Below are 27633 nucleotides of genomic sequence, written 5' to 3'. Positions count from 1 at the left end.
CAATCTAAATGGTGCAATGTATTCTGATTACCTGCGTAATGTTCTACCGATGTTACTACAAGATGTTTCACTGCATGACAGAATGGCGATGTACTTCCAACATGATGGATGTCCGGCACATAGCTCGCGTGCGGTTGAAGCGGCATTGAATAGCATATTTCATCGCAGGTGGATTGGTCGTCGAAGCATGGCCCGCACGTTCACCGGATCTGACGTCCCCGGATTTCTTCCTGTGGGGAAAGTTGAAGGATATTTGCTATCGTGATCCACCGACAACGCCTGACAATATGCTTCAGCGCATTGTCAATGCATATGCGAACATTACGGAAGGCGAACTACTCGCTCTTGAGAGGAAAGTCGTTACACGTAGTGCCAGATTCATCGAGGCTGACGGACATCATTTTGGACATTTATTGCATTAATGTGATATTTATAGGTAATAACGCTGTAACGGCATGCGTTCTCAGAAATGATAAGTTCACAAAGGTACATGTATCACATTGGAACAACCGAAATCAAACGTACCTACGTTCTGTATTTTATTTTAAAAAAATCCTACCTGTTACCAACTGTTCGGCTACAATTGTGAGCCATATGTTTGTGACTATTACAGCGCTATCTATCACAAAGCGAACAAAGTGGTCCAACTAAAACATTCATATTTCTTTACGTACTACACGAATATGTAATAAAAAATGGGGGTTCCTATTTAAAAAAACGCAGTTGAAATCCGTTTGACCCATGCAGCGCCATCTGTTTTCCCCCTTCAAGCTATACAAGTTTCGTTCTTTGTAGTTTTTTCGTTTGACGCTTATTTCGTAAGATATTTGGCCCGGTCACGATCAATGGACCACCCTGTATATAAGATTGCACTGATGAGGCAAATCTTGTGACCGAAACGCAATATATCAGGATGGAGTTGGCGCTAAACAGCGTCCCATATGTGTTCCATCGGGTCCACATCAGGCGAATTTGGTAGCCGTGACGTCAACGTGAGTTCACTCGCTCGTCGGACCACTGTAGCAAGATTCTGGCCTTGTCACACGGAGTGTTTTCCTGCTGGAAGATAACATCGACGTCTGAGAAGACATTAAGAATGAAGTCATGCAGATGGCATACAATAAAGTTCACGTGTTCCGCAATTATCATGCCTCTGATTGTTACAGTACGTCCGTGGCGCGATGCATGTTTAGAGGAGCCGTTTGCCTGGATGTACCAGAACAAGACCATCGACCTGGTGTAGCAGGAAACATGATTGATCCGACCAGTCGACACGTTTCCATCGGTTCACGTTCCAATATCGATGTTTCCGTGTCCACTGCAATCATAATTGACGACGTCAATGTTTCAAAATGGAAAGAGTAGGGGTCGTCTACTGCAGAGCTGATGCTCAACGCTCTGCACTGAAATGTGTGCCCAAAACACTTGTACCTGCACCAGCATTGTACTACAAATGGCTGCCTTTCACTTACAAAGTGGGCATCGCCCCTTACCTCCACGTTCTGTGATGAGCCGTGCGACTGGAACTCAATCCTACGACCTTTCGGCTGCAGGCAAGCATTTTCCCGCTAAACTCCTCTAAACATGTTCTGTTGTAAGATTCAACAACGGTTCGAAGGCGATCCGACAGTATGCTGCGATGAGGCCTGGCCGTTGAAGGAGTCTGTGTTAAACACGTGTCTCTCTGGTAAGAGGCTGCGGGTCGTGAATCATTTAAGAGTGGCGGTCAGAGCGAGTTTTAAAGGACAGCGGAAGCGGCGCGGGGATTACTGGAACGGAGAGACGGAGCGAGGATTGTCGCAGGCCGGTGAATCTTTTATGAGCGAGTTTGCAGCGCCACACTCCCCCAGTTTCTCTGGCGTGGCTGTTCGCGACCTTTCTCAGACCATTAACCCTGACAGAAATCAGTTAGCAGGCAAGAAGTCTAACTCGGATTCCTGCCTCAAAAAAAAAAAAAAAAAAAAAAAAAAAAGGGTCCCTCTCGATCAGCTGACAGGTAGCATTTTGCCATATGGAGTAAACGCTGTTTTATTACCGTATTTTACGGACTATAAGATGCTACGGACTATACCACGCACCTTATTTTTTAAGCAATTTTTTTAAAAATGTCATTTTTACCGTTTTTATTATTATTAGACTACAAAGCCAGACAAAAAAATTCTTAGTTTATAAAACTGGCCTTCAAATTCCGGAAAATCGTTATGAGTTTTCCTCCTCCTCATTTTCGTCATCGTTGTCCCCTTCCTATATCGACGGTCTTCACCGTCCCTGAGAGCGCTATCTACGGCGCACATCTTGAAAGACTTAACAATAGCGTCTTCTCTCATTCTAGAGCATGACTGCTTTACCCACTGACACACTTGACTGATTGTAGGTCGTTTTAAAGTTCCATTCGGCGTGAATTCACGTTTGGTTTCATCCATCATCCACTTGTTCCATTCCTCTCTCATATACGCTTTAAATGGTTTATTTATCGAGACACAAAGAGGTTGCAGTTGTGAAGTCCTCCCGTAGTAACAGCAAGGTCTGTATTTCCCTGTCTCAATGAGTACTAAACTGGTCTAGCACAAGAAGAGAACTCTTCAATAAATCACCTTCCTTCTCTCGCACACTCTGTTAATCCATAATTTCATACCAGTTTCGTCCAACCAACCCTTGAACACGACCATCTGGCGATACTGAAAAAGATTTTGGTGTTGTTTTGCGCTTGATGGTTCAGATGGCTCTAAGCACTTAACTGCTGAGGTCGTCAGTCCCCTAGAACTTAGAACTACTTAAACCTAACTAACCTAAGGACATCACACATATCCATGCCCGAGGCAGGATTCGAACCTGCGATCGTAGCGCCTAGAACCGATCGACCACCACGGCCGGCTTTGCGCTTGAAAATAATAACTGGATTAAGTTACTGTCAGCACAACATCAAAGGGCAACAGTGCAGTACATTTTTTCATGTCCACGTTTTTCATAATTACAGTTTCAGCATCTTTCTTGGCAACAGTTTTGTTACTAGACACAGAAAATGAGCAGTTTCGTCCATATTCGCTATTTGGCTTAGTTCCACACTGTTTTTCTTTCGATGTTGAATAATAAAGCGATGAAAAGATATTTTCTCTTGATGCTCTTGTGGCATTTTCTGAGATCTTTTGGTTTTGGTTCGCTTGCTAAGTCCAAGACGCTTCATAGACCTGTAGCACCAGTCAACTCCGCTCTTCAAGTCAGTTAAGTTCCACTGCAGAGCTAGCTTACGAGGGTGTGTTTGAATCATTTTTGTATTAATTACAATGGTATTTTGATGGTGTCCTTGAATTCATTTCTGTAAGTCTTCTTGGCAATTTCGCACCCAGTCCTCTATTTGCAAATCTAGTCCTCATTTTTCTCAGTTCTTCTTTACTAGCCCGCCAATTGCGAATGATTTTTCTGCAGGCGGAGGGTCGAAATGTTGTTCTGCATTTGCTGTTACTTTATAAGCCACATCGTATGAATACTGTTTATTTTTTCCACTACGAAATTAGCTACTAACAAAAATATTGTACTGTTACCGATAACACAAATCACTTTAATTTAAAGTTCACTGGCACTGTAGACTGCAAAGACGCAAGATAGTCTAGACAGTGTTCTGGGTTTCTGACGGTGGGGCTGGAGGGAGACAGTGTTGGCAAGCTCGTGAATCCCCACAACTCACGTTCGTCGCATCGGTGCACTAGTGCTGCCAGTTGAATCCAGTGTTGCCAGATGGAGACAGATTTCCCGCGCCATCGAATATACGGCCATTTTTAAGACTGGCTGGATTTTAAATCAAACGCTGGACATTTTATATTGATCTCGAATGTAAGGCGCACCTGAATTTTGGAGTCTTGTTGTTGTTGTGGTCTTCAGTCCTGAGACTGGTTTGATGCTGCTCTCCATGCTACTCTATCCTGTGCAAGCTTCTTCATCTCCCAGTACCTACTGCAACCTACATCCTTCTGAATCTGCTTAGTGTATTCATCTCTTGGTCTCCCTCTACGATTTTTACCCTCCACGCTGCCCTCCAATGCTAAATTTGTGATCCCTTGATGCCTCAAAACATGTCCTACCAACCGATCCCTTCTTCTAGTCAAGTTGTGCCACAAACTTCTCTTCTCCCCAATCCTATTCAATACCTCCTCATCCCGGCGGGGTCAGGGATTTTCTCTGCCTCGTGATGGCTGGGTGTTGTGTGCTGTCCTTAGGTTAGTTAGGTTTAAGTAGTTCTAAGTTCTAGGGGACTTATGACCACAGCAGTTGAGTCCCATAGTGCTCAGAGCCATTTGAACCAATACCTCCTCATTAGTTATGTGATCTACCCATCTTATCTCCAGCATTCTTCTGTAGCACCACATTTCGAAAGCTTCTATTCTCTTCTTGTCCAAACTGGTTATCGTCCATCTTTCACTTCCATACATGGCTACACTCCATACAAATACTTTCAGAAACGACTTCCTCACACTTAAATCTATACTCGATGTTAACAAATTTCTCTTCTTCAGAAACGATTTCCTTGCCATTGCCAGTCTACACTTTATATCCTCTCTACTTCGACCATCATCAGTTATTTTACTCCCTAAATAGCAAAACTCCTTTACTACTTTAAGTGTCTCATTTCCTAATCCAATCCCCTCAGCATCACCCAATTTAATTTGACTACATTCCATTATCCTCGTTTTGCTTTTGTTGATGTTCATCTTATATCCTCCCTTCAAGACACTGTCCATTCCGTTCAACTGCTCTTCCAAGTCCTTTGCTGTCTCTGACAGAATTACAATGTCATCGGCGAACCTCAAAGTTTTTACTTCTTCTCCATGAATTTTAATACCTACTCCGAATTTGTCTTTTGTTTCCTTTACTGCTTGCTCAATATACAGATTGAATAACATCGGGGAGAGGCTACAACCCTGTCTCACTCCCTTCCCAACCACTGCTTCCCTTTCATGCCCCTCGACTCTTATAACTGCCATCTGGTTTCTGTACAAATTGTAAATAGCCTTTCGCTCCCTGTATTTTACCCCTGCCACCTTCAGAATTTGAAAGAGAGTATTCCAGTTAACGTTGTCAAAAGCTTTCTCTAAGTCTACAAATGCTAGAAACGTAGGTTTGCCTTTTCTTAATCTTTCTTCTAAGATAAGTCGTAAGGTTAGTATTGCCTCACGTGTTGGAGTCTTAGGCAGTAAAATACGGTACAGTGTTTTCATTCGTCTTTTTTTGTACCATGGCAAGTCTTAAGTAGTGTTTGGGTAAAATAAAAATTATTTTTGGGAGTAATAGAGTGTGATTATAATTAAACTATCAAACCGCTGTAGAATTGGAACGGAATATTATCGGAGAAGGGGGAAAACGTATGAGAGAAGAAAAATAGTTAAGATATAGCAACAGATGGCGCTGTAAGCATCATAATTTAATAGTAGTCGGCTACAAATGACTCATACAACAATGCCTAAGGTATATGTTTGACGTTAAACAAACTATACTACTCAGTGTGCATGGGTGTATAGGTGTGATACTGTTAGTAAGCCCATCCACCATGGCAAGGTCATGTCACATCAGATGGGAAAATCGATTTTTAATTGTCCTGAGGCCAAAAACCGCATAAAAAGCACCAGTCAAAATCAAATCGGATTATTAATTTCCGTGTGACTGGTGCAAAACATGTTGAATATGCTGTCCACCGTTTTCTGCAGCAAGTTGAAATCGAGAAACAGCATGTTCCACAACTCAGTGAAGTGTTTCCGGGGTCATGTTCAGAATGTGTTGCGTAATGCGTGCCTTCAGTGCAGCTACGTTTGCAATCGGAACACTGAACACAACTACTTTCAGATAGCCCGACAGCCAGAAGTCACACGGATTGATATCAGGTGCTCGGGACGGCCAAGCTGTAGTGACATGGCGGCTGATGATTCTGGCATTTCGGAAATAGCGCTTCAGCAGCTGCTCAACTGGATTTGCAATGTGCGGAGATGCGCCATCTTGCATAAAAATGATCCCATCCAGACAGTTGGAGAGCTGGAATGAAATGATTGCGCAAAAGACATTCATTGTGCTTACTAGTGACGGTACAGGTAACAGGGCCGGAAGCACCTGCCTCTTCAAAAAGATACGGCCCTATGATAAATGATGCCGAACACCCGCACCACACAGCAACCTTTTCAGGACGAAGTGGTACTCGTTGATTTGCGTGTGGGTTTTCCGTTTCCCATATTCGACAATTCTGTGTATTGACATACCTGTGAGATGGAAGTGGGCTTCGTCTCTTCACAAAACCTTGCTCGCCCACTCATTGTCCACTTCTATGCGATCAAGAAATTCTGAAGCAAAGGTCTCGCTTGCTTGCAGGTCAACAGGAAGCAACTCGTGCACATTGGTAATTTTGAATGGATAGCAAAGGAGGAGGTTTCGTAGGATTTTACGCACCGTGCTCACGGGTATGTCGAATGTTCGGTCAATTCTCCATGCACTACACGTTTGCCACACCACCACTCTGTGGGGCGTCGGGTGGAAATTATTGTTGTTATTTAATAATGTAGAATTGTAATGTAGAAATTATGCATTTCCCGGCCGTTTAACCATATGTGGGGCTGCGGGTGGAATTATGTTGTTTAAAATGTTCCTATTATTTATGCTGTTCTTTTGCCGTTCTCAACACTGGCTCTCTAACTACAATATTGGCAACCAGAAAGTGATTAGCAAAACGTGAAGCCTGTAATTAGAATTCCTAGTGCCCAATTCATCTGAGAAATACACTTATAGCTACAGCTTATAGCTCTGAGGAATTAGGAGATTGTCTGGGATTCATAATCGAAAACGATCGTGAAAGAACGTTCGCTATATTCTGAAAGTAACAGATGAAAAAACGAATCCACACAATCTGACTAACAGAGCAGTTCAGAGTCTAATGCGCTGATGCAACTATAACTGTCTAAATTAAATGTTTAAATGAATGCTCGCCATAATTTGATGATAATGTTCATCAAACGCCACGCTAAATAATGGTAGAATGTTTGTCTCGCGGCGGCACGTGAAAATATGACATACGCAAACTGAAGATAGATCATTAAAGTTATCACAGAATTAACACTTCACTCGAAAATGATTTCATGGTTACGCGTATCCCGAGTAACTTAATACGGCATCCGAGGCTGTTTATAGCAATGATACCGACGCGACGCGACTCACGACACACAGATGGTGTGCTATTCAGCGTCTGGAGAGAACTGGAGCCTTTTTCCTCGCGCAGCGTTCTTATATACAGGGTGAGTCACCTAACGTTACCGCTGGATATATTTCGTAAACCACATCAAATACTGACGAACCGATTCCACAGACCGAACGTGAGGAGAGGGGCTAGTGTAATTGGTTAATACAAACCATAAAAAAATGCACGCAAGTATGATTTTTAACACAAACCTACGTTTTTTTAAATGGAACCCCGTTAGTTTTGTTAGCACATCTGAACATATAAACAAATACGTAATGAGTGCCGTTTGTTGCATTGTAAAATGTTAATTACATCCGGAGATATTGTAACCTAAAATTGACGCTTGAGTACCACTTCTCCGCTGTTCGATCGTGTGTATCGGAGAGCACCGAATTACGTAGGGATCCAAAAGGAACGGTGATGGACCTTAGGTACAGAAGAGACTGGAACAGCACATTACGTCCACATGCTAACACCTTTTTATTGGTCTTTTTCACTGACGCACATGTACATTACCATGAGGGGTGAGGTAAACGTACACACGTGGTTTCCGTTTTCAATTACGAAGTGGAATAGATTGTGTCCCACTGGAAACGCGTCGACGTATGTGGTATCAGCATGATGGTGCACCTGCACATTCCGCAATTAACACTAGGCTGACCCTTGACAGGATGTTCGACGGGCGTTTCATAGGACGTGGAGGACGCATAAATTGGCCAGCCCGTTCTCCTGATCTTACACCTCTGGACTTCTTTCTGTGGGGTACGTTAAAGGAGAATGTGTACCGTGATGTGCCTACAACCCCAGAGGATATAAAACAACGTATTGTGGCAGCCTGCGGCGACATTACACCAGATGTACTGCGGCGTGTACGACATTCATTACGCCAGAGATTGCAATTGTGTGCAGCAAATGATGGCCACTACATTGAACATCTATTGGCCTGACATGTCGGGACACACTCTATTCCACTCCTTAATTGAAAACGGAAACCACGTGTGTATGTGTACCTCACCCCTCATGGTAATGTACATGTGCGTCAGTGAAAAAGACCAATAAAAAGGTGTTAGCATGTGGACGTAATGTGCTGTTCCAGTCTCTTCTGTACCTAAGGTCCGTCACCGTTCCTTTTGGATCCCTATGTAATTCGGTGCTCTCCGATACACACGATCGAACAGCGGAGAAGTGGTACTCAAGCGTCAATTTTAGGTTACAATATCTCCGGATGTAATTAACATTTTACAATGCAACAAACGGCACTGATTACGTATTTGTTTATATGTTCAGATGTGCTAACAAAACTAACGGGGTTCCATTAAAAAAAACGTAGGTTTGTGTTAAATAACATACTTCCGTGCAATTTTATGGTTTGTATTAACCAATTACACTAGACCCTCTCCTCACGTTCGGTCTGTGGAATCGATTCGTCAGTATTTGATGTGATTTACGAAATATATCCAGCGGTAATGTTAGGTGACTCACCCTGTATAAAGCCGCGGTGCGGACGGCTAAGGGAACGCCTGATCAAAATTGCTCTCCCGACTAGCCGCTGGGCTAGTAATGCAGCTCTCAATTTAAATGTGCAATCAGCACACAGGTAAGTAATCATAATAAAAGACTGATGTGGCTAAGTCAAATATTTTGGGCGAGAGAATTAATTTAATTACACTACACGCAGTAGACGAGGTCTGAACCTGCCCTTTGGAGATACGCTATCGCTATAGTTTTATAGTTATTGAGTTGAAACTTCTCACATCTTCATGATAATAGCGGATCTCCATTCTACTTAAATTTAAACATCCTAGCCTTATTTATTAGCCTACTTAATCTGTCTTGCTTCCTTTTAGTTTTAAGACAAAAACCAGAGAATCATGAATTTCCACTAAAATTTTAATTTGTGAGATCCAAAGTACTGTTTCTATTAAATAATTATGAAAAAGGAATCTAAATATAAATTTTTAAGTCTCTAGCTCTTTTCTGTTGCGCCAATGATTTTTACAGAAAAACGTCCAAATTTCGAAAATGGTTAAAGTTATTGAACTGACATTCAACACATGTTGATTTAGTATTACTCCTGACATGCTAGAAACGTTTCAGGTTATTTACTTGATTTTTAAATTATTGCGCAACATTTATGACGTGAGAGCTAGGCTGGCACACAATGGAAAGACTGATGTGAATTTATTACGGCGTGAGTAGGCTGCTTCCCTACAACTCGTCTCCCCCTGTGGCCACTGCTTCCACTGATGTCGAATCAATTCGTTTCCTCCCTCTACCAGGTTGCTCACCAAAAGAACCCGTCTTTTCGAATTTCCGAATCATTTTCTGCAGACCGACGGCAGTCATCGGATTGACGCCTTTTTTTTTCAAATCGTTCAGTGTCCGGAACTTCTGCACAGCGACGTGTGCACAGTCATCATTCTTGTAATACAGCTTTACAAGCAGAGCGCGATCCCGCATTGAGACAGTCGTGGCGAACGTTCCAGACGCGAAAGGAGGAAAAGCCGTGTACCCGGCGTGTTTATACCAACTTCAATGGGTCGTGCTCACGACAAGTGTTTTTAATTAACGTATTCTGACACATACAGCGCCATGTACTGATCAATTTTCACTTTTTTTTTCTTTCTTCTGCCGTAGGTTTCCTCCCTTCTCGGATAATATTCCGTTGCAGTTTGACGTCATTCTCACCAGTGGTGGTATTTCTACAGCGTTTTGGAAGTTTAATTATAATGACCCTGTACGCTAGTGTCCACAACTTACTAGTTGAACTAACGTTAGCATGATGTGCCACTGCTAACAAGGGAACCTCCCCATCGCACCTCCCTCAGATTTCGTTATAAGTTGGCACAGTGGATAGGCCTTGAAAAACTGAACACAGATCAATCGAGAAAACAGGAAGAAGTTGTGTTGAACTATGAAAAAATAAGCAAATATACAAACTGAGTAGTCCATGCGAAGATAGCCAACATCAAGCGTAACCTGATAGCAGGAGCGCATTGGTCCCGTGGTTAGCGTGAGCAACTGCGGAACGAGAGGTTCTTCGTTCAAGTCTCCCTCGAGCGAAAAATTTTTCTTATTTTCGCAAAGTTATGATCTGTCCATTCGTTCATTGACGTCTCTGTTCACTGTAATAGTGTCTGTGTTTTTCGACCGCACCGCAAAACCGTGCGATTAGTAGACGAAAGGACGTGACTCTTCAATGAGAACCGAAAACATTTGATCGCAAGGTCATAGGTCAACCGATTCCTCCACAGGAAAACACGTCTGATATATTCTATACGACACTGGTGACGGCATGTGCGTCACATGATAGGAATATGTTGTCGACCCACATAACTTGTACACTTGGTGAATGGGTAAAAACATTCTTCTACGTTGCCCGATTTAGGTTTTCTTGTGGATGTGTAAATTACTCCCAAAAAGTGATGAAAACATAAGAGTTTGTCACATAAACTGCAACAAATGAATCCAACAGTTTCCCAGTCGCTCACGTTTCCTTGTGCTCTGTCAAAACATATGTATTTAACGTTTTCAAATTTTTCCGTGTGTAGACCGTCAAATCCTGCATATGCCCAAGCAAATCTGAAAATGTCCTGGAATTTTGGAGAGCGAATTTGATTATGTGTGAGTGCCTGAACTTTGATAATTGTCTGAAAATAAAAAATTAAAATTTTCGTTCGAAGGAAGACTTGAACCAAGGACCTCTCGTTCCGCAGCTGCTCACGCTAACCACAGGACCACGGCGCTCCTGAGTTGAGTCTATCCCAGATGTTGCTTATCGTTCGCATGGATTACTCAGTTTGTATATTTTACTTAATTATTCAGAGTTCCACACAACTTCTTCCTGTTTTCTCGATTGATCTGTGTTCAGTTTTTCAAGGCCTATCCACTGTGCCAACTTATAACTAAATCTGAGGGGGGTGCGATGGGGAGGTTCCCTTGTAAGTAACATAGCTCCTCGAAACTTGGAATATACATAGAAAAAACTGCTATACTGTAGTGTAGGAGGTAAATAAAAGAAATACGCAGCGGGACGAACAGAGATGGCACTTTTACTGAAATACAATTACAGTGAAGACAAGGCGGTTTATGGTGGTACTCAGGACATTCGAAAATGCGGAACATTGTTCGTAATGAAGTGTGTGATCATCGTAATCGGCAGTCCATACTCTGCAACGTGCTGCCACGCTGGCCACGAGGTTGAAGTTTTTTTTTGTGGTAGGGCGTCTCATTGCTCCACCAGCGTCTTCACTGTAATTATTGTCCTTGAATAAAAGTGTCCTTTCTGTTCGCCTTGTGGCGCATTTCTTTCTGCCACCTTCCGTACTATATTGTAGCAATTCTTTCTATGGTCTTTCAAGTTTCATCGAGATGTTTGGCAGTAACACATCACGTGAAAGCTACTTCGTCCAAAAGTTATACACACCAGTGTATTTCGTTCCAAAAATAAATGCGTGGTGTAATGACTGGCAGTTATTTCTCAATATTAGTAAGTGTAAACTACTGCGAATAACAAAGCGAAAATTCCCATTAATGTAGGAGTATAGAATAAATGCCCAGACTTTGGAAGCGGTAACATCCGTCAAGTATTTGGGTGTGTTTATTCGAAACGATCTCAAATGGAACGATAATATTACACAAGTAATGGGAAAGGCAAACTCTAGATTGCGGTTTATTGGTAGAATCCTGAAGCGATGCAGTCCTTCAACAAAGGAAATAGCTTACAATACTTCAGTTCGTCCAATCTCAGAGTATTGTTCGCTGTATGGGACACTTAACCAGTTTGGTCTGATTCAAGAGATTGAGAAGGTCGAAAGAAGAGCGGCAAGATTCGTCACTGGTACATTTAGCCATCGCGAGAGCGTTACAAATCTCATAGAAAGTTTGAAGTGGGACACACTTCCAGATAGACGACGCGCTAAACAGAAGGGGCTGCTCACGAAATTCCAAAATCCAATCTTCGCCGAGGATGTAGAGCATATATTATTACCACCAACTTTCAAATCGCGCAATGATCGCCATTTAAAGATAAGGGAAATTAAGAGCTGGTACTGAGGCGTTCAGACAGTCGTTTTTCCCTTGCGCGATCCGCGGTTGGAACAGAGGGGGGAAAAATATGACTTTGGTGCGAAGTGCCCTCCGCCACACACCGCTTGGTGGCTAGCGGTGTATATATCTAGATGTAGAAAGACAAGGCTGTTTTAAAAACATCAAAATTTTACAAACACATTTCTTGACAACACGGCTTTAAACTATAAGCTTAGGTATTATGTTCCTACTGGACCGATGCTAACTGGTTTCTGTTTAAAAACATGTATTTGTGTACAAATATTACGAAATCAGTATCCATACAGATAAAACTGTGATCTGGAAAACTACAGAACGCCTTTCTATGGGCTCGTCACTGGTAACTTCATCGTAGCTTCGGACAATGCACAGATTCTAACTAACCCATATCGGATCAAGGGGAAAAAGTTTTATAAGATGTTTTTGTCCTTCAGTCTGTCTGAACACGCTAATCTCCAGAACTGCTAGATGAATTTAAGTGAGGTTTTTGTTCAAATGTGAGTGAATGCCTATGGGACCAAACTGCTGAGGTCATCGGTCCCTAGACTTACAAACTGCTTAAACTAACTTATGCTAACAAGGGAACCTCCCCATCGCACCCCCCTCAGATTTAGTTACAAGTTGGCACAGTGGATAGGCCTTGAAAAACTGAACACAGATCAATCGAGAAAACAGGAAGAAGTTGTGTGGAACTATGAAAAAAATAAGCAAAATATACAAACTGAGTAGTTCATGCGCAAGATATGCCACATCAAAGATGTGAGCTCAGGAGCGCCATGGTCCCGTGGTTAGCGTGAGCACCTGCGGAACGAGAGGTCCTTGGTTCAAGTCTTCCCTCGAGTGAAAAGTTTAACTTTTTATTTTCAAACAATTACCTGTCCGTCCGTCCGTCCGATGTGAGGTAACTGCGCCGTAGTATGGGGACGCTACACCTAAACCTACATCGAAACACACGACGTCAGTCGACCACAGCGCACGGAAGAGAGAGTATTCCTGCTAACGAGGCTCCCTGGCTAGCAGTTGACTGTTCGCTACTTTGGACGAGAGTGCATTAAATACGTGAGATGTATTCCGTGGGCAATATGAATCCAACAAATATAGCTCGCGACTTCAATAATAATGTCAATGAACATATTCCTGTCATGTGACGCACTTGCCGTCACCAATGTTGTATAGAATATACCAGACGTGTTTTCCTGTGGAGGAATCGGTTGACCTATGACCTTGCGAGCAAATGTTTTCGGTTCCCATTGGAGAGGCACGTCCTTTCGTCTACTAATCGCACGGTTTTGCGGTGCGGTCGCAAAACACAGACACTAAACTTTTTACAGTGAACAGAGACGTCAATGTACGAACGGACAGATCATAAATATAGAAAGTAAATTTTTCAAAGGACCGCTCCTTCGACAGCTGCTCACGCTAACCACGGGACCACGGTGCTCCTGAGCTCCTTGATGTTCCCTATCTTGCGCATGAACTACTCAGTTTGTATATTTTGCTTATTTTTTTCATAGTTCCACACAACTTCTTCCTGTTTTCTCGATTGATTTGTGTTCAGTTTTTCAAGGCCTATCCAATGTACCAACTTATAACTAAATCTGAGGGGGTGCGATGGGGAGGTTCCCTTGTAAGAACAACACGAAAGCCCATGTCCGAGGGAGGACTCGAACCTCCGGCGGGAGGGACCGCGCAATCAGTGACATGGCGCCACTCCGCCCGGCAATGAGGTTTTTACAGGTGAGTTGAGCATAGCTTAGAGCACCGTATGCGCGTTATTTCACGAAAATCAGATCACGAAAAAAAGCTATCCTTACAGATCATAAAAATGTATGTAAGTGTGTATGTTGCACATCTCCTTCGAAAACACTGGACCGATTTTAACTTGGAACGCACAGCAGCTATTGTCTGGAAAGAATCGCTGTGAGGATAAGAACCACCTACCAATCAAAGGGGAAGGGATGGAGATAAAAAAAAAAGTGTAAGCCACGACCTACGACCCTCGAATGCCGAGATTTTATTCATCCAGTATATGAGATCGAGAGAACTTAGTGACTTGGAACAAACTTGACACGCCATTTCAAACCGTAGCGAAACCTTTCCTCACTAACATCCCCCACAAAATGATGACAGAAAAAGACTTTATCTTTCACTACATTTTCGCTGTTTATTTTCGCACCAGGCACGACGCTTTCATTTTTTACTTCTGTACGACTAACTGTATTCGCGACAGTGTTAACACACATCTACTGGATGTACCTGCAAAATTATCATACTACCACACTTTGTTCAAGAAATATGACGTCACAAACACTGAGATACGTGAAAAACTGGCGCATCATGCATAACGTTTAAATTTATTATTACAATACAGCTGAACCGGTTTCGATGAAATTTGGTAGCGAGATAGCATGGACCCTGAAGAACAACTTAGGCTTCTTGAGGAGTGTAGCGCAAAATACTTACTGATTTGAAGAATATTACGCGAATTGGGGACAAATATTTACCATTTGGAAAAGCTATTTCTTCTTTGACTTTTGAACTTAATCAAATTTATGAAAATGCTTTTATTGGTTGATTGCACTACGCGGTACGATGCAAAATAATGAGTAGAATGCTTATACAATCTTCAATACGATTAATCTGTTTCCACCGTATTTGTTGGGTAATGTACACGTTCTATAATGTACACCCAGCCTTAGTACAGGCGGTGGGCGATCGGCTCTAGGCGCTTCAGTCCGGAACCGCGCTGCTACTACGGTCGCAGGTTCGAATCCTGCCTTGGGCATGGATGTGTGTGATGTCCTTAGGTTAGTTAGGTTTAAGTAGTGTTCTAAGTCCAGTGGACTGACGACCTCAGATGTTAAGTCCCATAGTGCTCAGAGCCGCCTGAACTATTACTGGCGCTTTCCAGTTTGTTAGAGAATACGAGCACTAAGTGGCCTGCAACAAATTTTACACATAATTTCGAATCTTCGCGAAACTGTTTCTCATTTACTACCGCCACAAAATGATGAAAGGAAAAAAAAAAGCTTATCATTTCATAAGAGCAAATCTTCTGGTGCAGATTTTATACCAATTAGTTTACTTTGAGTATACTGATGCAATAATTCCATACTTAATAATCATATACAATATCTCACTCGGCGAAAGATCGTACCCACAAGACTGGAAAATTGCAGAAGTTATTCAAGAAAGGCAGGCCGGCCGCGGTGGTCTAGCGGTTCTAGGCGCGCAGTCCGGAACCGCGCGACTGCTACGGTCGGAGGTTCGAATCCTGCCTCGGGCATGGATGTGTGTGATGTCCTTAGGCTAGTTAGGTTTAAGTAGTTCTAAGTTCTTGGGGACTGATGACCACAGCAGTTAAGTCCCATAGTGCTCAGAGCCATTTGAACCATTTGAACCAAGAAAGGCAACACGAGTAATTCACTAAATTACAGGGTCATGTCCTTAAATTCGATATGCAGCAGGATTTTGGAACATCCATTGTGATTGAACCTAATGAATTACCTCGAAGACAACGGTCAATTGACACACAGTCAAACCGGATTTAGAGAATATGGTTCTTGTGAAACACAAGTACCTCTTTTCTCACACGAAGTGTTGAGTGCTATTGAAAAGGCATTTCTAATTGATTCCGTATTTGTACATTTCCAAAACGCTTTTGCACTGTAGCACACAAGCCGCTTGTAGTGAAATTGCGTTCTTATGTAATATCGTCTCAGTTATGCTACTGGATTCGTGATTTACTGTCAGAGGGGTCACAGTTGGTAGTAACTGACGGAAAGTCATTGAGTAAAACACAAGTAATTTTTGGCGTTCTCCAATGTAGTGTTATAAGCCCTCTGTTCCTTATCTATACAAACGAGTTAGGAGACAATCTCAGCAGCCATCTTAGGTTGTTTGCAGATGATGCTGTCGTTTATCGTCTAGTAAAGTCATCAGAAGATCAAAACAAATTGCAAAACCATTTACAAAAGATATCTGTATGGTGCGAAAATTTGCAAATTTTTCCTAAATAATGAAAAGTGTGAGGTCGCCCACATGAGTGCTAAAAAGAATCCGTTAAACTGCGGTTAAACGATAAATCAGTGAAATCTAAAGACCGTAAATTCAACTAAATGCCTATGAATTACGATTAGGAACAACTAAAATTGGCAAGAACACACAGAAAATGTGCGGAAGACGAACCAAAGACTGCGTTTTATTGGCAGAACAGTTAGAGGTTGCAACAGGTCTACTAAAACGACTGCCTGCGTCCGTGCTCTCGTGGAGTACTGCCGCACAGCTGCGCGGTGTGGGAGCCTTGTCAGGTAATGGTAACAGAACACATCACGAAAAATTCAGAGAAGGGCTGCGCGTCTTGTACTATCGAGAAATAGGGGAGAGAGTGTCGCAGACATGATACAGGATTTAGAGTGGACATCATTAAACCAAAGGCGTTTCTCGTTGTGGCGGGATCTACTCACGAAATTTCAATCATCGATTTTCTCCTCCGAATGAGAAAACAATTTGTTGACGCGGATCTACATAGGGAGAAACGATCATCATAATGAAACAAGGAAAATCAGAGCTCGCGCGTAAAAAAAGAAAGATATAGATGTTCGTGTCCCGCACGCTATTCGAGAGTGGAATAATGGAGAATTGTTGTCAAGGTGGGTTGATGAACCCTCTGCCAGGCACTTAAGTATGATTTGCAGAGCAGCGATGTATTAAATTTTCGCTTTTCATGCAATAAACCTATAGCATAAGGCATGGCGCCATGACGTTTAAATTTATTACTTCTTTGATACTAACTCTATTTGCAACACTTTCACCAGAGAGTATCCACATATCCCGCTGAATGTTCCTACGAAGTTGTCAGTGTACGAGAGAGAGAGAGAGAGAGAGAGAGAGAGAGAGAGAGAGAGAGGAGATGGACAGGAAGGAGGGAGAAGATGGATAATGAGGAAGTAGCAGATGGAGGGAGAGAACGGGCAAAGAAGATAGATTACTAGCACTGAAATAAATACATTCCCCGGCAACACTGGGTACTGAGATCATCAATCATCAGTGTTCTACCAAAAGGCAGGTTTTCACATGGTAGTTCTCCCGGCTGTCCGGTCTTCTGCCATCCTCTTCAGGTCTGCATAATTTCCTCTTCCCTTTATGTCGTCTATCATCTTGTATCTACTTACACAGTCTTTTCCCACAAACCAATCCTTCCAAAGCATCTGCTAGCAAGCACTCCCTTCTCAATGAATGTCCCAACCAGTTCTTTCTCCTTTCTCTTACAACCTTCAGCAGACATCTTCTCTCACCAACCCTTTCCAATACTCTTTCATTACTCACTCTTTCCATCCAGCTTATTCTCTCCATCTCCTCCACATCCACATCTCAAATGCTTCTAACCTTTTTTCATCCTCTCGTCTCAGCGTCCATGTTTCTGCCCCATATAGTGCCACACTCCAGACAAACCATTTGCCAAGCCTTTTCCTTAGACCCTTATCTAATTTGCCACATAAGTTTTCTCTTTCTGTTGAATGCCTCCTTCGCTATGGCAACTCGAGTTTTCACCTCCTGGTGACATCTCAGGTCTTCAGTTACTGTGCTTCCAAGACATTTAAATTCACTTACTTTGCTAATGGTAGATTGTCCTATTTTATAATTTATAATAAATGTAAGCGTGGTTTGTCCGTGCGGCAGCCCACCCGTGCGACCGCTCGAGGGTTATATAGTACGGTAGCCCTCTGTCCCCCTCTATGAAAAGGGCTCCGGTTTGACACTGAAGGGGTAGGATTCGAAGGCATAGTTATCAAAAGGCGAGAATCGCACCAGTGGACTTCTTACAGGGAGTCGGTGAAGCAGTTGGGAATTGAGAGCCGAAATGGCTGAAACCAACCAAAATGTTTCCTCTAGAATGTTCGAGAATGTTCCAGCTATAGTGCACAACGGAACCTGGGCTAGCGCCTGACGCAGAATAAATAAGTAGCGATCAAAAAATTACTGTTTGAGGGCGTTTCTACTGCTATTTGCAACGTAGCGCGATTCCGATGGTATGTAGACAAGAGATTAATGTAGCATTCGTATCTTTCCGGTGTGCGTGCGGTAGATGCGGAAACGTTAACTATGGCGGCGCTGTTACCAAATGCGTCCAAACAGGACCAGCATGTTGTTGTTGTTCTCTTCGATGCCGAACGACGAACACTGGCAGAGATTCATTGGAGAATGAAGAACGTGTATGGGGCAGCGTGTCTATCGAAAACGACCATCGCGGGCCGGCCGCGGTTGTCTCGCGGTTCTAGGCGCGCAGTTCGGAACCGTGCGACTGCTACGGTTGTAGGTTCGAATCCTGCCTCGGGCATGGATGTGTGTGATGTCCTTAGGTTAGTTGGGTTGAAGTAGTTCTAAGTTCTAGGGGACTTATGACCACAGCAGTTGAGTCCCATAGTGCTCAGAGCCATTTGACCATCGCGGAATGGTGTGCCAGTTACACGAACCCAAGTGCGAGAATATCGAGCGCCCGCCCTATAGTTCTGCGATTACCACGCATTCGGTTCCTTAAGAAAGGCCTCCGAAGGGTCGAAGATTCCTGTCGGTCGAGGCCAGTTACGGACTTGTTCACGCAGCAGGACGCCGTGTCTTACCAGACGGGTGTGTTCAACCTAGTGCCTAGCTTGGATGACTGCTTCAAAGTCCATTGTGATTTTGCCTGATTGGCATACCGATTCCGGACTATCCGGTCTTCGAACGGAAACTTTTTGATCGACCTTTATATACTGATTAGATAAAGCTTACTCCAAAAGATTTAGCTTTCGAAGCTGTAGCAACTAGAACGATATCTCATATTGAGGTCAGAGGTGACACATTACTAAACGTAAGCTTCCGCAGCTCTTGGTCTAGGGACTAGCGTTGCTGCCTCTGGATCAGGGGGTCACGGGTTCGATTCCCGGTCGCGTTGGGGATTTTCTCCGCTCGGGGACTGGGTGTTTGTATTGTCCTCATCATTTTTCGAGACGTGGCGAGACTAGAAACAACATAACCTCCGTGCAATGCGACCACCTTACGCCACTTCACTGGGAGGGCCTGTTTCCCTACTGATACATGTCGGTACCAACATCTCGCTGCATCAATAATCTCTCCATCACCCACGTACTGCTTTCTATTGATGATGAAGGATGGTGCACTGAACATTGTATTAGTGTTTACGTCATTTGCAGACTAATAATTATAACTGTTATGTCCGCCCCGATAACTGAATGGTCAGCACGACGGACTGCCGTCCTAAGGGGCCCGGGTACGATTGCCGGCTGGGTCGGGGATTTTCTCCGCTCAGGGACTGGCTGTTGTCTTCATCATCATTTCATCCCCATTATGAGCGCAGGTTGCCCAATGTCGTTTCGAATGTAATAAGACCTGCACCAAGGCGGCCGGACCTGCCCTGTAAGGGGCCTCCCGGCCAATGATGCCAAACGCTCGTTTCAATTTCCATAGCTGTTATAAGTTACATGTTTTTAGGTTGGGTAGTATCTCAAAGTATAGGGTTGTTTCACAATGTTTTGACGATTTCAAATTTGAATAAACAAGGTACACCGATGGTGGCGCTGTCTATTAGTAGTACAGAGTATCATGTTTCACCCCATATACAGATTAGTAACGGTGTCTTACTGGTCGAAGCAAGTTCGTTCTTTAGTGATGGAGAGCTGTTTCCACTATGGCGAACGTATTGTGCGGGTGCAGTGTGGCTTTCTTAAGTATTTCAAGATTCAACCGCGATTTTAAATTGCTCCTCGTGGAACAATGTTGAACTGGGTAAGAAACTTCCATGCGTCAAATCGAAAGTCAACCGGCCCTCGGAAAACCGTCCAAACTCCGTGGCAGACTTCTATTTGAAGGACCGCGCAGATTGCAACAGTTATGAGATCGAATTTCCAGAGTTCCTCCAGCAGTTGCGAAAGACGTGTTCAAAAACTGGGTGAAAGGCTTCGAGTATTGTACAGACAAGAATGGTCATCCTTAGTCCAATGCAGTTTTTCAGAAGAAAATTTGAATAAATATTGTACCTTCTGTAGAAGGTTCAGCTTTGTTTCGCCGGTTTGTGTGTTATTAAAATCTGAAATCTCAAAACGTTGTGAAACACCCTGTACACGTGGCAAGAGAAAGCTATTAATGCTTATTTTTCCTCTGGGCAGAGGCGCAGGTGTCGAAGTGTGAGCTGGTAGTCTACACTGACAGGCGTAGTCCACTTGGTGGTGCAGTTACGAGCGTGCAGAAAACATCAGGTCATAAAGTTTGTGAGGTGTTTGAGCGAAGACTTTTCGATGCAGGGAAAAAACGACCAACACTGATGTGTGTACATATTACGGTGCCGCATATGAAAATACCTGCTCTTACTCCCGTAACATACTGTATACAGAATGCAGATGGCGTTATGCCTGCCTATTTTGTGCGGCTGTGCTGTAATCTTAATCATTTGCATAGCTATGATTGTAGTATACTTCATGCTAATGTTTGTTCAGAGCCGCATTCGTGGTTTTAGCGGTCAGTAGTGTATGTTTAAATCTTTAGTTCTGACACTAAACAACTCTGAACTACTTTAAAAATGGTAGTGACCTTAGCAAATGTAATGGAACCAGCTTTTATAGAACATTTTGACAACAAGGTTCTCGTCATCAAGATTTTGTCTTTATAAATAGAAAATTTCATTTGTGTGCACTTTCTAGTCAGTGAGTGAGAAGAAAAATGTAAGGGACACAGCAATGAAAAATGAGATGGATGGGAGAAAAGTAAGTATACTGTTTATAATCTCAAAAGTAATCGCCACAACTGTTAAATACACTACTGGCCATTAAAATTGCTACACCACGAAGGTGACTTGCTACAGACGCGAAATTTAACCAACAGGAACAAGATGCTGTGATATGCAAATGATTAGCTTTCCAGAGCATTAGCACAAGGTTGACGCCAGTGGCGACACCTACAACGTGCTGACATGAGGAAAGTTTCCAACCGATTTCTCATACACAAACAGCAGTTGACCGGCGTTGCCTGGTGAAACGTTGTTGTGATGCCTCGTGTAAGGAGGAGAAATGCGTACCATCACGTTTCCGACTTTGATAAAGGTCGATTTGTAGCCTATCGCGATTGCGGTTTACCGTATCGCGACATTGCTGTTAGCGTTGGTCGAGATCCGATGACTGTTAGCAGAATATGGAATCGGTGGGTTCAGGAGGTAATACGGAACGCCGTGCTGGATCCCAACGGCCTCGTATCACTAGCAGTCGAGATGACAGGCATCTTATCCGCATGGCTGTAACGGATCGTGCAACCACGTCTCGATCCCTGAGTCAACAGGTGGGGACGTTTGCAAGAGAACAACCATCTGCACCAACAGTTCGACGACGTTTGCAGCAGCATGAACTATCAGCTCGGAGACCATGGCTGCGGTTACCCTTGACGCTGCATCACAGACAGGAGCGCCTGCGATGGTGTAGCCGACGACGAACCAGGATGCACGAATGGCAAAAAGTCATCTTTTCGGATGAATCCAGGTTGTGTTTACAGCATCGTGATGGTCGCATCTGTGTTTGGCGACATCGCGGTGAACGCACATTGGAAGCGTGTATTCGTCATCGCCATACTGGCGTATCACCCGGCGTGATGGTAAGGGGTGCCATTGGTTACACGTCTCGGTCACGTCTTGTTCGCATTGACGGCACTTTGAACAGTGGACGTTACATTTGAGATGTGTTACGACCCGTGGCTCCACCCTTCATTCGATCTCTGCGAAACCCTACATTTGAGCAGGATAATGAACGACCGCATGTTGCAGGTCCTGTACGGGCCTTTCTGGATACAGAAAATGTTCGACTGCTGGCCTGGCCAGCACATTCTCCAGATCTCTCACCAATTGAAAACGTCCTGTCGATGGTGGCCGAGCAACTGGCTCGTCACAATACGCCAGTCACTACTCTTAATGAACTGTGGTATCGTGTTGAAGCTGCATGGGCAGCTGTACCTGTACACGCCATCCAAGCTCTGCTTGACTCATTGCCCAGGCGTATCAAGGCCGTTATTACGGCCAGAGGTGGTTCTTCTGGGTACTGATTTCTGAGGATCTATGCACCCAAATTGCGTGAACATGTAATCACATGTCGGTTCTAGTGTAGTATATTTGTCTAATGAATACCCGTTTATCATCTGCATTTGTTCTTTTCTTGGTGTAGCAATTTTAATGGCCAGTAGTGTATATTATCCCATTGTCAAGCAAGACGGACAATGCCTTTATGGGAAAATGTTTGCGGTTGACTGCGCAACCATTGTTGTACGCAGGCGTACGTCTCTTCATCTGAAGCAATTCGAAGGCCACGAATGTATACCATCAGGGCTCCAATAGTATGGAAATCGCATGGAGGAGGTCTAAAAGTTTCCCAGCAAAACCTCTACAGTGTAGTTGAAACAACATTGGCAACATGTGGGCGGGCCCACACATGCTCTGTACAGTCACCATTCCTCATCACGCGATTCCCATAATTTTGAAGCCGGAAAGAAAGACATTCGTATCCGTCGGTTAGTTTCGGGGTACAAATGACAGCTCCGCCAATTCACTGCCCTTTTATACTTTCGTGTACGAGATTCAAAAATATACACCTAAAACCAACAGTATATAACAAAATAAGATTTACTCCACAAACAGGCAATCAGTTCCACAAGGAAGTGTACCCCATGATGTTAAATGCATCAGCAGCGGCACTCTGGCGGGTTCTCGAATCTGTACTAAGTGCGCTTTTGCACAGTGTATAGACAAACAGCGTGAGAGTTCAAAAATGGTTCAAATGGCTCTGAGCACTATGGGACTTAACATCTGAGGTCATCAGTCCCCTAGAACGTAGAACTACTCAAACCTAACTAACCTAAGGACATCACACACATCCATGCCCGAGGCAGGATTACAACCTGCGACCGTAGCGGTCACGCGGTTCCAGACTGAAGCGCCTAGAACCGCTCGGCCACAACGTCCGGCAGCATGAGAGTTGAATGTTTTGTTTTATCGGTTTCAGTTTTGGCTATTTGCACTTATTTACAGCTAATTTCAACGCAAAAAATATGCAATATTTATGAAAAATACCTTCTGAGGTCCATTAAGAAGCTATTTGGTTCGAACGAGGCCAACTGGGACCTTCAAGAGGTAATGATCCGAAACATCGCAGCCGTCTCTGTACAGCGTAGAAACAAGACAATCCACGATGGATTGGCCTGCAATGTCTCCGGATGCAAATCCCATCGGAAATGTTTGCTCGTATATTAAGATGGAGTGAGAGTTATAAATGAGGAAAAATATGTCGTGCAAATTGTCACATACTGAGATACAAACATAAATTCGTTTTACGCATGTTGCTTTGTCAATAAATGACAGTGCAATTGTATGGTAATCTGGAAATATGAAGTCGACTTTCGGGTGTTACTGTGCGCAGACATCGGCCAAGGGGACAGATCGGCAACAGGGCACAACATGCAAGTGTTGCAGGTAGTCTAGCCGCTCACGAGAAGGCGAGGCATGTGGCGTCAAGCGACGGTCTGCGTGACCCTGCGAGCAATGACAGCGCCCACATCTCTCTCGTACCAGTATTATGTATCGTGGCTAGTTGTCATAGGGAAAGGAACGTGAAGAGGGGGTGCACCTCTGTGCATGCATGTTTTATAATTTGGTTTTTGTGCCCCAGACTCAGTTTTAAGAAACGAGTACATAGATGCAGAATACAATATACAACTACATGGGAATGGGGCAGTTAATACAAACGAATACAATACAGCTGTACAAATCGAAACTAACATAGAAACACATGACCAGAAGCTGCAGTGGCGGTTTATAAGTACTGTTCGATATGACGGGCCATGATGTGCGTGGCAAAGTTGAAGTCTTCGCAGGAAGGATTGCTGAACACGGTCCAACATGTCTGTATCTCTTTGCGTAGTATCACAGGCATGTTGTATTCTGCGCTGAAAGGTGTTGACATCGACAACCTCTCCTTCGTAAATCACATATTTCAGATGGCCCCACAAAAAGAAATCCAGTGGATTCAGGCCTGGCGATCTTGCTGGCCATGCTACAGGGCCTCCACGACCGATCCATTTCGAAGGGAAGGCATTCTCCAGGTCGCGTCACACTGTGCCGCTGAAGTGAGCGGGGACACCATCATGCACGTACCACAGGTTCATACGAGAGGCCAGACTAACGTCTTCCAACAATTTCGGTAATGAAGCATCCAGGAAACGCAGATACCGCTCTCCTGTAAGCCTCTGTGGTAGCACATGTGGCCCTATGACATGGTGATCAATAATACCACGCCAGATATTGGCACCGCATCGTTGTTGATACCCTCGTATCACTGTGCTGTAGGGGTTTTTCTTTCGCCCACTCGTGCCAATTACGCGACTTCACAATACCATTTGTGAAATAGGCTTCGTCAGTGAACAGTACTGTTCGTGAAAAATGCCGGTCGTGGGTTTGACGCCGTAGAATAAAGTTGCAGAAGTCCAGCCTATTTTGGTAGTCTTCCAGCAATAATGCCTGTACCTTCTGCACGCGAAAGGGACGGTAATGGTTTCTATGGAGTACTCGTATAACAGTAGATTGTGACATTCCTACCACAGTGGCGAGAGACCTGGTGCTTATTGTTCGGTCCTCCGCAACACTTTGTAACACTTTTTCTTCGTCATCCGCACCGTACGTCGACGGTCGGTCACGACCTGGAGGTGGTACACATGCACCATACTCCCTCAAGCGCCTGTCCACAGAGTAAAACGTTTTTGCGGATGCCTTGCAACGTCAGCTCTTCCATCTGCAAGCCCGTAGGTGAGGTGGATGTCGGCGTATTCCTCGTTTGTGAAGCTTGCCCCGGTACTGCAGTAACACTGTCGTCACGGCGAGTGTCGGGCAGAGTGAGCACCGCAGAGGTGTTGTAAACGCGTCGTACACGCCGCCGTTCACCACTTTTCCCGTTTACAGGACACACATTCCCTAACATGGGACTGTACACTCAGTTACCGCTGGCAACTTGTGATTCACTAGTTCTGATACAATTTCACATACATTACGATGGGATTTGTTCTTTCTCGTATCTTTCAAGCGCTGGCAGATACACACCAGCTTATTTGTGTGTCATGTGTTGTATCTATGGGTGAACGACATGTCGTGATCGTGAGGCTCGGCGGTATCTCCTTCAATGGTTACCAGGTGTTTTTGTTTTACGTACACAGTACACCGAGGAGAACGAAATTAGCAACGGCGCGTCACGTGTTACGCATAGCAGCATGCAGTCCTCCACATATTTTTCCTCATTTATGACTCACCCTGCATAATTTGAAGCAGCTCTCATATAAAATCAGGACAATACGGAAATCGTTCCCGACAGCATATGCAGAAAATGTTGTGAAAAGCATGCTAAAAAGGTCCCAAGCTCCAATCGATAATGGCGGCGATTGGATTGTTAGGTAATTGTGCTATTAGTAGCAACATGTATTTCAAATGGCTCTGAGCACTATGGGACTTAACTGCCGAGGTCATCAGTCCCCTAGAACTTAGAACTACTTAAACCTAACTAACCTAAGGACATCACATACATCCACGCCCGAGGCAGGATTCGAACCTGCGACCGTAGCAGTCGCGTGGTTCCGGACTGAAGCGCCTAGAACCGCTCGGCCACGTCGTCCGGCAACATGTATTTTCATGTAAACATATTGATAATAGTGCCTTTTATTTCATTCAGAATGGCCTCTTCAGTCTCATTCGCAAAAGCAGCAATTTGGCAGTGTTACTTGGCATTCCTCCATGATGTGTCGAATCGTTTGTCTTTCAACAGCACAGTCCCACTCAGGAGAAATAACCACGCCCCATTTATACAAGAAGTCTGCACATCTCCTTCGTTCTTGTCGTATTTAGCCCAGTCCACTCTCCTGGAAAGGGACAGGTATCGAATCTCTCTGAGAAGCGTCAATGAGACCATTTCCCACACTCTACGCCAACACTGTGTCATGTCGAAGTTGTCTCATTGCAGGGTCACAGCAGGGAAGATTTATTGACAGAATTCTGTTGTTTACGTATTCAGAGAACGAATAGGGAGCTCGGCGCAGTTTTGTATTTTTCTGTACTCTCTGACTAATGCATGCTGTCTACACAAATGAGGGCGTGGGATATGACTAAGTATCGGTAGCCATGGAAGGGCTTACTCTCTACTGTCCCAGATATTATTCTCATGATTCTATTCACTTTCATGTCAATTTTCTTCGCGTGATCACTATTTAGCCACACTGGTGAACAACATTCTGGCTCCGAGTTTACATTTTAACGTCCCGTCGATATCGATGTTATTAGAGACAGAGCGCAAACTCTTTCGGGGACGGGGAAAGAAATCTGCCGGTCTTTTAAAACGAGCCATCCCAGCATTTGCCTGGACAGATTTAAGGAAACCACGAAAAATCTAAATCAGGGTGTCCATGCACGGATTTTAACCGTCGTCCTCCCGAATACGTCTCCCATTGGAAAGTACGGATCTGGGTGTATTTGGAACAGTGGCACATATGTGAGAATTAAGATATTTGCAATTAGCTCGCTATGGCATATGTTCACCTATGAGCGACTTCACCTGGATGTGGACCAGCTGAAAAACTTGTCGACTATCTTCCTCGCCGAAGTCAGGTCGGTATCAAGGCTATATATGTGGTACACTGAAGAACCAAAGAAACTGGGACTGTCCATAAATCCGTAAGAGTACGAGGGGATGGAGATCTCTTCTGAACAGCATGATGCAAGGCATCCCAGATATACTCAATAATGTTCATGTCTGGGGAGTTTGGTGGCCAGCAGAACTGTTTAAACTCAGAAGAGTGTTCCTGGAGCCACTGTGTAGCAATTCTGGACATGTCACATTACCCTGCTGGAGTTGTCCATGCCCTTCGGAATGCACAATGGACATCAATGGATGCAGGTGATCAGACAGGATGCTTACGTACATGTCACCTGTCAGAGTCGTGTCTAGGCGTATCACGGCCCCAAATCACTCCAACTGCACTCACACCACACCATTACACAGCCTCCACCAGCTTAAACAGTCCTCCGCTTACATGCAGTGTCCATGGATTCACGAGGTTGCCTCCATGCCCGCACACGCCCTTCCGCTCGATACAATTTGAAACGAGACTCGTTCGAGCAGGCAACAGTTTCCGGTCATCAACAGTCCAGTGTCCGTGTTGACGGGCTCAGGCGAGGTGTAAAGCTTTGTGTCGTGCAGTCATCATGGGTACACGAGTAGGCCTTCGGCTCCGAAAGCTCATATTGATGATGTTTCGTTGAATGGTTCGCACGCTGACACTTGTTG

The sequence above is a fragment of the Schistocerca nitens genome, chromosome 12 (assembly GCF_023898315.1).
Source record: "Schistocerca nitens isolate TAMUIC-IGC-003100 chromosome 12, iqSchNite1.1, whole genome shotgun sequence".
In the NCBI taxonomy this organism is placed as follows: domain Eukaryota; kingdom Metazoa; phylum Arthropoda; class Insecta; order Orthoptera; family Acrididae; genus Schistocerca; species Schistocerca nitens.
This window is presented reverse-complemented; position numbering follows the sequence as displayed.